General features: G+C 33.9%; 1 long non-coding RNA gene across 1 annotated transcript; it reads left to right on the plus strand.

Moving 5' to 3' along the window:
- The first annotated feature begins 4,246 nt into the window (after positions 1-4,246).
- LOC127876615 (uncharacterized) lies at positions 4,247-7,026 on the plus strand. The gene is made up of 2 exons (XR_008047964.1): positions 4,247-4,380; positions 4,882-7,026. It is a non-coding gene; the product is annotated as an uncharacterized LOC127876615 (long non-coding RNA).
- Positions 7,027-7,790: the final 764 nt, after the last annotated feature.

Raw genomic sequence — 7,790 nt, forward strand, 5'->3', positions numbered from 1 at the left:
CTGTTTGGGAATGAAAACACAATTAGAATGTATGCATTGAAACGATAATATATGACAGGGTTCGACAAGGCGACACTTTAAATTCTAATGGGATTTTTCGTTTAAACGAAGTATCTTGCAAACGAAAATCGGACAGTATCGTCCCTGATAAGCCTGTGCCGTCTCCACGGGCGAATCTGGTAGACAAACGTATCTGGTGAATGTATATCTGGTGAAACACGTGCATTAAAAAGCGAGTTCAAATATTGGTCGATTTAGCTGTTATTTGGAACTCAGTGAAAAACTGTTGTTTTTCGCTAATTTACAAGCGGTTCAAATGAAACTTAATTCATGGCGTTATGTATTGTCATTCATGGTGATCTGAGTTTTTTATTTGATTTTATGAATATTCGTGTTTACCGTTAACCCATTTACGTTTAGCGTCTAGAAAATAGGCCATGGCAAAAAGCGTAAACCCAGATGAGACGCCGCATCATGCGGCGTCTCATCAGGGTCTGCGTTGTTTTTTTAAAGGAATTTTTGTAAGAAATATTCTTAATATTGAAATAAATATACTAGACATCCCTAATTTTGGAAATAAATGGATCAAATTTAGAAGGATGGGAGAGTCCACTATGCGTTAATGAGTTAAGCTTTACCTCCGTTAAGTACCCTAACGCAGCGTTATTTAATCAGCCGTTAACTTCATGTTGCTGAAACAGTTTTAACGTTGACGTTAATTAACGCAGCGTTAAGACTTGTACGTCAGTGTTAAATCCCACAATCCATTCCAAATTTCCACTTCCTGTTCCTGTTATCCAAAATGGCATCCAACACAGCAGACAATTCTTCTCCTGAAATAAAAAAAAAACAACGTTATGTAAATTTTAGTACTTTGGAAATTCTCAAGTTGGAAAAAATTGTAAAAAAGAACAAAATTTTTGCAATAATTACTAATAATTTTTCAAACACTTTGAGTAACAAAATGAAAAAGGAAACATGGCTAAAGATAGCAGAAGAGATTTTTTCACAAGGGGTTGCAATGAAAATGCAGATGAATGTAGCAACAAGTGGCAGAACTTAAAAAGCGAAAGTAAGGAAAAGCTTGAAAGGAGGAAAACGGGTGGAACTGTCAACAGCCGTCTGCTTTGATAAACAGCTATTTATAGTAACAGGGATTTTCCCAATTTCCATCCATTATTTAATCCAATAATCATTATATTTTTATCCGATTGACATCCCAAAATGCAAACATTCGAACATTCAGGAATCATAATCAAACACTAACACTTACCAATTCATAATTGCTTTGATCAACCGATGCATAACTATATTGTCAGAATAAGAAGACACACTATGCATTTATAAGCTATCTGTTTTTTTATTTAAAAAATCTCTATAAAAGTGATATAAATCTCTATAAATGTGATAATAGTAAAATATGAAAAAGTCCTCTTCCTTTATCGTCTGCAAGACGTAAGTACTTTAGCCTCGTTCTGGAAAAAATGCTATTCAGGAATTACACTCTGTATGATAAGAGTTGGATTTTTGATAAGAAGAGACTTACCTTAAAATGAAAAAATATCATAAAAGCGCAAAGTGTCGCCCCTGATTAGCTTATGAGGACTGCAACGACTGATCTGGGGCAACACTTAACGCACATTCATTAAGCGCGGTTTACGAGGAGCGAATGTCATTTGGATATGTGGACGTTTAGAACATTATCATTGTCCTCAAAGTAAAACTGTTCGCATGTATGATCTCTATTCTTGTAATGTTTATGTGATAATTTCTTGCGCTTATATTTTATCTGCAATACCAACATCCGCATGCTTACAACGGTTAAGATAATTTTAGCTATTTAGTAATATTTGTTTGTATTTCGTCCTGTAATCAATAAAGATTATAAAAAAGTGTAACTTGTAAATACAAAAAAGAAATGACAAATCTAGCGTTTTTATTTTCATAGCTGTTGGTTTCATTTTAAGTTCCACTTTGCCAATCAAAGAAGCGAACTATATGCCAGTATTAAGTTGTTATATAATGGAGCATTGGTGCTTCGATTCAAGCTCATCGTTATACTACCCTGTCCATCCCCGCCCAACTACCTACTCATGGCTTATATTCAGTGTAATGAACCACTCAATGTGATGGATGGTAAATTGGTTGCTACATCATACATGGTAATAAATTCTACCCACGGAACACCCCCCTCTCCCTCTACCAATCCGCACCACGATACATTTTTAGTCCAATAAATGTTCATCTCATCCATATCAAAGTAATCATTTCGTTTTCAAAGTTTATTTTCTTGTCCATAATATCATAGAGCCATTTACCGAGTATATTTCGACAATATCAAATCATCTTATGGGGGGGTCAGCTGGTGGAGTCAGCGCTGAGAAATCTTTATAATCGGTCATAACAAGTCCACGTTTTTGCTATTTTGTTGAATGTTGCTGAAATCGATCAATTATGCTAATATATACAATAAAGGTAGTGCATCTAAATGGCCGTTGTGTATTGCGCGCTAACCATGCAAACGGTCTAAACGAAGATCATATTTGGTTCGATTTCCATGAAATGTTTGATCTGTTTCTGTTTCAGTTCCCGTTAAGGCTGTCCATTAAGAAGATACCTACGAAATAATACGTGTCTATCGTAGTTTTTTTATTCATCTTGCATTCTATACATAGATGGTGACGTCACTACGTTATTGTCACCACTATACTAAGACGCATCACATTCCCCTGGTTTGGGGAATTATGCTTCCGCCAAAGTAGTTCTGCGTAGGAATGAAAATGTTAATGATGAAAGAAAACTTGTTTTTTATTGTGTGTTTAAAACGGGATGTTGTTTAAAGAAATGTTATTTAATTATTTTTAAATGTGATTTTGAATCTCAATTAAGACTTATAGCGATTTACAGAAGCACGATTACCTGACCCACTTTTGCTTTCACTTTTCACTCGTAAAAGAAGTGCTACCCACAATTCCTTTCGCGTTACTACACAGGTCAGTAAGACCGGTGTGTACACAATGATTCATCTTGGTATCAAATTGTTTGTTTTGTTGAACCTGATTCGATTGTACAAAAAATATTACTTTATAGTTGATTGCGAGTAATATGACCTACCTCCTATCATCGACTGATATATGAACTTCCTGTTGAACTGATATTAAAAAAAATATCATGCAACGTTATATCAGGCAGAAATCAATGCAGCGGTATGATAGAGAATTTTCAGGTTTCTGCCTGATACATCAGGCAAGGATTATAATAATATAACGGCGAGGCTTTATTCGTGCCGAGCCTGATATATTACAAATGGTCAGGCAGTAACCTGTTTTTCTGTTTATCACACCTCTACGTCCCCGATTTAAAAGAAAAAATGAAACAGTCGCTAAAAGGCTGAATTTTAGCGGGAAAGAATATGCTTTTTGTCGTTTGACGTGTTAATAATGACAACATTAGCATTTGCGCTCTATATTTGTAAAACATGTTTGATTGCTTTTTGTGTTGCATTTTGTTTTTAAAATATAATTATATTACATCTTGGTATCAAATTGTTTGTTTTGTTGAATCTGATTCGATTTTAATAAAAATGATTACGTTATATATATAATTACGCAAAACCAACAAAATCGCGGACACATTATTTTGTTTTCTAAGTTTTTCCGCATCCATAACGAGTATTCCGTCGGCATTGATCATGCCGAGGCCTCGGCATCGATCCGCGGCATCACGCCTCGTCTTAACACGCGGACGTTCGCCGAGAAAAAAATATGCAAATATTGATTTTATACTATAACAAATGTTAAATAATCGATTATGAGAAACAGATACAAATAATACGTTGATATGTTTACTGATTGTGTAAACCTTTCGTCAGCTTCTCTGCATACGGAACTTCATACAAAATGATTGTGTAGGTCATTATAACCATATCAATGAACCTTACACAGTTTAACCCCATACATGATCTCGGAAACGAGACTTGCTTTAAACATCGAAAACAAAATATTGATTTTCATATAGGCTAATCGGGGACGACACTTTCCGCCTAAACTGGATTTGTGTCAAGAAGAATATTTCTTGAAACGAAAATTTCAATAAAAGCGGAAAACGTCGTCCGTGAATAGTATGTGCGTTTTGCACAGACTAATATGGGGCGATATTTTACGCACATGCATTTAACCCCCTTTTCACAGAGCGAGCCTCATATAATTAATTTACATCGCGATGGTACAAACGGACCACCGTACTTCATCGAATAGGCAAGTTATATGGTCAATGACGTCATACAAGCGTTTTATTTCAAAATGGCCAAAGTCTTGTTCCCTGTTTTGATGAAAATTTTGATATTAACGACAGTTTCAGCAATAGAAAAAAATGAAACAGGTACGCATTTTAAGCTAATTTTAAAGCTTAAGCATTGTAGGTCTACAATATAAAACATGATGTTTTTTTTCATCATTTGGTACATGAATACTGTATAATACATGCTGATGCAGTTGAGTGATTTCTAAAATTTGTAGAAAGTATTTACTGTGCATAGTTATGTCATACAGTACAGAAAATAAGTAGATCTGAATGATATGTTTTACTACAATATTATGAAATATTACGTTGGTAGTATACATAACTAAGTTTTGCGATAATTCATCGATATTATCTTTTGAAAATGAAAGTAAATTGTAAGATCACTATCAGAAATTCATTATCATTTCTTAGGACAGTGGTTTAATTAAAGCAAATGCTTTTTTAAATTAAAGCATTATGACGCTTAATTAAATTGTTCGAATCACGGAGTGGGCCACACTCCGTTCTTTATATGTATTCCATTTCCTAAGACTACTGTAAGTAGATCTTGATGCTAAATTGTTTTGTTTTTTTTTATAGCTTTTGATGTACAGAACAATTTTAAAGTCGGTCAAATCTTTGAAGACACCTCCCATCGCGCGGCTGTACCAATGAAATGGTCAAACATTCAATTATCATATCCACTGAATCGTCCAAAAAGAAGATCTGTGTCGCAGTATATATCTCGTCCAAAAAGAGATATTCGTAAACGTAAACAAATTGAATTTTTGAACATAGTGAAGAATGCACTGGAAAACAGAATAAGAATAGTCGAAAAAATTGATTGTATTGAAAGGATGAACAAAATAAAAATGGTTCTAAGTCCCGGTGTGTACGCAGCATTTCTACAGTTTTGCGAGCGAAAGCAGAAACAAACACTTGAACAACTACTGAAAGATAAAAAGAACATCGAAAACTCCATACAAGCCTTGAGTAATTCATAGAACTGCTATTTGATTGATTAACATTTGAAGTACGAGTTTTACATTCGGTTATAATCAAGATTTATTCCACGAAAAGTACCTGCACCTCTATATATCGGAATGTAAAATTCACACGTTCTGAATTGTATAGGTCCACATGGGACAGATCAATAACTTTGATTGTGTGAAAGGAAAGGTAATGAAAACATGGCTTTTGTGAAGAAACATGAAATCTGCAAGACCACTTACGTCAAATGCTGTGAAAATACCGATCGGGGACCGCCGATGATCAGAAAAGGAACTGTTAAAAGAAGTTGACTATTTAAAAACAGAGCAAGTCCTCAGAAGTCAATATTCATCGTTTATATTCAAATGTACTATGTTAGATTTCCGTTTTACGGTAGCGCTAAGAGACAAAAAGCTGGTTCATTTAGCAAAATCACGAACCAATAACTTCAATGTTTTGCTTATCTACACATAAGACACGTACCAAGGCATTCTTCTCAAACCTGTAATTAATTATATTTTGTTATTGTTTCATTGTTCTTGAACATCAATGTAAATGTGCAAAAACTCCATATCTCTATACTTACGAATGTTATTCGATATCATTTTATGCTAAGTGATGAAATATTGAGTAATGTCGAGGTAATAATTTCATTTATCTTTCTGAAAAGCTTGACAAAGGACTGCTTTTTGAAACTTTAAATTTATTTCAAATATTATATAGTTTTGATGCTAGGCGATTAATATAATTTAATATTCAAAATACGGTTAAAAGTCAAACATAGCTATTAAAACACCATATTGAATTAAAAATATTCAAATGATAAAATACCTAAATTTAATTGTATTTGCTGTACGGTTTCCTCAATCGCAATTAGCCAAGGTCGGAGGAATTTGATACAAACCAAACAGACATTTGAGCTGTTCGTTGTGGTACAAACTTAAAATCCATAGTTTATGTATTTTAATCCGATTTTGTGATCAGCGTTCAATAATCCGCCATGGCTTTGCCCAGGCCGAGCTCCTAATTCAATAACGTTGGCATTTCGATATAGAAAGAGACAGCAAACAATTTACCTATCAGTTATCCGTTTTAGAACACTGTTCAATTGTACATCTTTGACAGTTTTGAATTGTTTCGGAGCATAAATCTGACTGTTTCTCTTCTTTATGAAAACGCATTCTTTTCGTGTTTTGTCGTTAAATGTTAGTTATTCGTGTTTTGTCATTAAATGCTAGTTATTCGTGTTTTGTCGTTAAATGTTAGTTATTCGTGTTTTGTCATTAAATGCCAGTTATTCGTGTTTTGTCGTTAAATGTTAGTTATTAGTGAATAAGTTCAGCATATGACTTAATACAGCTCAACCCTATATGGTCATGTAGATTAACGTTTTACTATTGCGACTACATTTAATTTATACTGTTGATTCGCAATATGCCCCTCAAATAGTTTGATATAGTTGGGAATATACATATTGAGCTTTGGTGGTTTAAATCAATTTTATATGAATTTTTTTATTCAAAGATCAATGTACATGTGTGCATTTTCAAGTAAAAAAACGGTCTGGAAATTTCCATTCTCTCTTCTAATAGAAGTAATTGGATTTACGATGGAACAAGCACAATATTTGAGTAGTCAAGGACCAATACTATTCTGCCCTGATTCTTTATTGTTTTTTTAAAGAGTTGATTATTGTACAGACATGAAATATTGTTCTATGTTCTATGGTATGTGTGTATTAAATATTTTATTATTTTTATAAATCATTTGTATGCCCGTACCCACACCTCCCCGCCAGGATTACGATTAAGTTGTATTATTGTTATACAGCTGTATACCGCAGCTCATTTGTTACGATGTTTACATTTATTAATTAAAAGCATTTCATGACACATTTCAAAGCATGCACAAATGTGTGAACAAGTCGCTGTAATGGAATAACACAATTTAAGAAAAGCAATACTTCATTTGTAAATATGTGGTATCTCTCTTCATTTATGTTGTGTATGAATCTTTGGACGAGTAGTTGTAGTGATAGCGAGTTAAAGAGGCCGTCCAACAGATGTTGGCATGTATTAAAGCTTGTCATTAACTGCTTTATATGCTTTATCTTGATAAATTCAAACATTTGAACTAAAAATCTCAAGTAAAAAATAAGAATACAATTTAAAAACAGGGCCCTTGCTACACTTTGGGGGATTGGGGCCGGAGCCCTTAGAGGGGGGAATTTCACGTCGTTTTCGGCGAAAAGGGGAATTTTTCATGATCTTTTCACCAATCATTCAACACTTAATATTGCTCTATTTTAATGTAATTTACATAAATATACTTAATCAAAGGCTTATAGCAAGATACCAGCTGGCAACATAGGTATAAAAGTAAAAAAAATAATTTTTTTTTGGAGGGGGGAATTTTTAGGTGAAATAGGGGGAAAAAGTATACTATTTTAAGGGGGGAATGGGGCCGAATTTCGGCCACCAAAACGGCCAAACGAGGGCCCTGAAAAAAAAAGAAGAAAA

This window comes from Dreissena polymorpha, chromosome 4 (genome assembly GCF_020536995.1).
Source record: "Dreissena polymorpha isolate Duluth1 chromosome 4, UMN_Dpol_1.0, whole genome shotgun sequence".
Classification (NCBI taxonomy): domain Eukaryota; kingdom Metazoa; phylum Mollusca; class Bivalvia; order Myida; family Dreissenidae; genus Dreissena; species Dreissena polymorpha.